The sequence below is a fragment of the Martes martes genome (assembly GCF_963455335.1).
Source record: "Martes martes genome assembly, chromosome: 11".
NCBI classification, from domain to species: domain Eukaryota; kingdom Metazoa; phylum Chordata; class Mammalia; order Carnivora; family Mustelidae; genus Martes; species Martes martes.
The window spans coordinates 19,772,239-19,775,654 of NC_137899.1; positions in this window are offsets into that span (position 1 = coordinate 19,772,239).

The window sequence follows — 3,416 nt, forward strand, 5'->3', positions numbered from 1 at the left end:
AGTCTGCTTGTCCCTCTCCCTCTGCTACTCTCCCTGAGCATGCTCTCATAAATAAATAAATAAAATCATCTTTAAAATTTAAAAATAGAACTCTCATAGGATCCAGCAGCTCCTCTTTCGGAACTGAAGAACATAAAAAAGCTAACTGGAAGAGATATGCGCACCCCCATGTTCATTACGGCATTACTCACAATAGCCAAGATATGGAAACAACCAGAGTGTCCGTGAGTGGACGAATGGATAAAGAAGATATGGCATGTACACACACACACACACACACACACACACACACACTCACACATGCAAGAATATTATTCAGCCATAGAAGAACGAAATCTTGCCGTTTGCAATAACATGGATGGACCTCAAGCGCATTATGCTAAATGAAGTAAGACAAACAGAGAAAGACAAGTACAAATACAAACACAAATAACTCATCTGTATACAAAATCCAAAAGCAAAAACAAAGCTCATAAATACAGAGCATGATTGGTGTTTGCCAGAGCGTGGGCAGAATGGGTAAGGGAAGGGAAAGGGTCCAAATCTCCAGTTACAAGATGAATACGTCATACACATGTAATGTACATATATGTAACGTAGAGCATGATGACTATAATTCATACTGGACTGCATATTTGAAAGCTGTTAAGAAAGTAAATCTTGGGGCGCCTGGGTGGCTCAGTGGTTTAAGGCCTCTGCTTTCAGCTCAGGTCATGGTCCCAGGGTCCTGGGATCGAGCCCCACATCGGGCTCTCTGCTCAGTGGGGAGCCTGCTTCCCCCTCTCTCTCTGCCTGCTTCTCTGCCTACTTGTGATCTCTGTCTGTCAGATAAATAAAATCTTTAAAAAAAAAAAAAAGAAAGTAAATCTTAAAAGTTCTCATCATAAGAAAAAGAATTTCTGTACCTATGTGTGGTGATGGATGTTAACTACTTGTCACACTGATCCTTTTGCCATATATACCAATATGGAATAATTATGCTGTATACCTGAAACTAATACAATGTGGTATGTCAATTATAGCTCAATAAAAATTAATAAAAAACTAGAAATAGAGGATGCTTATTTAAGGTGAGCGAAGAATTTTCCCAGGCAATTAAATAAAATGAAATTTACTGAGGTATCATTTACATATAAGAAATTACTCCTGTTTAGTGGTTTTAATACATTTTTAATAACATGCAGCTGGGTAACCATTGTCAGCATCAAGATACGGAGCTCCCTGGTGCCCTTTGTAGTCAACCCCTGCCACCCCAACCCCAACCCCTCGCAAGTGCTGATCTTTCTTTTTTCTTTTTAATCCCTATCACTTCCCCCATTCCAGAATGCCATGTAAGTGGGATTTTACAGTATGTAGGCTTTTGAGCCTGGCTTCCTTCGCTAGCATGACGCATTTGAGAGTCACCTGTGCTGTTCTGTGACACTTATCAGATAAATTTTATTAAATTCTAAATTTGTTGCTGGACAGTTAATAAATATCGATCAGGCTAGGCGCTGTTCCAGGGACTGAGTACAGCAGTGACTAAGAGAATCTGCGTCCCTGCCACCCATGAGCTGATATTCTAGTATTGGGTAGGGAGGTAGATCAGCAATAAACACGTAAACTGTCCTTTTGAAATAATTTAACTTCAAGTACATATAACTGCTGCAGTAGGACGCGGGCGACATGGGACAGGGTGGCAGAGGTGGGCGAGGGGTGCTGGTTTATCCTGTAAAGTCTCCCTCGGAGATGTGAATTGAGGTCTTCATGATAATATGGAGCAGCCACGCAAAGATCGAGGGGACTTGCAAATGGCAGGAAGGGCAGCAAGCTCGAAGCCCCAGAGAGGAGCCAAGCTTGGCACGCTTGGGGACAGAAAGAAGGACACAGGGCCTGGAGAGTGGGGAGCTGGGGGCGAGCTGGGGGGAGCTGGGGGTTAGCTGGAAGAGTCCGTGGGAGCATGATCAGGTGGATCTTGTAGACCCCCTGGAGCATTGGTTTTGTTCTAGTTGTAAGGGAGTCTTAAACCAGAGAGGGATGTGGTACGATTTACACCAGTCTACCTCTCACTGCTGGATGGGGGACAGGGTCGGGACAGAGACAGAGAGCTGTGTCTGTGGACTTTCTCTGGGTTTGAGAAAGAGCTGGCAGTGACCTGAACCAGGACTGGAACAGGGCAGATGGTGAGAAGTACTGGAATCTTCTTCTACCCTGGGGCCGTGGCAGGGAAAATAAATAATCCTCAAAGCACTTAAATTTCAATATTTGTTGTAAAGGCTTTGAGCTTAAAAATCTCCTCAGTGCACATCTGGAGAAACACACAAAAGTTTAAAATGCTCCACGGCACCTAAAAGAGATTAATGACTGATCTGTCCAGTGCAGGTAAACTAGTCTTGATAATTGAGGTCGATTTATTCTAAAATGGGGGGATTCACTTAGATTCGATGCAGGCACTGACCAAATTAAGCCAGGAGCTCCCGGCGCTCCCCTCTGTAGTGAGAATGACAGGCGATGAGCTCGCAAACGCCTGGTCTACGTGCACGCACATGGCCCCGGCTTCAGAGGGCTCCCTGCGTGGGCTGGGCTCCAAAGTGAGGAGCAGGAAGGGACCTGGTCGGGTCTCGCCACAGTCACACTTGTGAAGCTTTTAGCTCAGAGACAGGAACCCGAAAGTGGAGTCAGAAACATGGCGAGCCCCTCACCACAGTCAACTATGTCAACAATGTCATGCTTTCCTGTGGGCTTGGGACGTGAAGGCCACACAGAAGACCCTTGGTGCAGTGATCAGTAGGTGACCGCCATTTCGCCAGCCAACACCAGCCTCCCTTGTAAATCAGGATCTCGGTTCAGAGGAGAGAAGAGAATACATCTTCCCGGAGTGTTCTGTTCCCTTAGCTGTTCAAAGGACTCGAGGGCCTTGTTTGTTTTGAAACAAGGAACCAGCTTCCTCCAACCACATCTTCCCAACCTCACAAGACAGCCTGGCAGGTGGTCAGAACCGGAGGCAGACCCGGTGACTCTCGGTCGCCATCCCGTCCCATCTGTGTCCTGCCTTCCCCGTGCTTGTTTGGTTTTGTTTTTAGGGTGGGTTTACCCCTCACCTGACGGCCTTCTGCTCACCGGACATTGCGTTAAGGTAAAATAGACAGCACGTGTTGGACAGACAGGTGGCCCAGCACAGGCCTTTCAGAAATAGGGTGTCCGTCCTGTGTTCACTCGGGCAGGAGGTGGGAAAGTGGGAGATGGGAACAGAAGAGTCAGCAGGCCTGTCTACAGGTCCCTCACCTCCTCCTCACCCTGAGCCTACCCCAGGGGAGACGGGGTAGCCAAGACATGGCAGAATCTCTTTGGGGGTTAGGAAGATCCCAGAAAAGGACTTCCCTGAGAAGAGAAAAAATGGAGGGCAGCATCGACCTCAATAAAGAGGTAAACTGAGG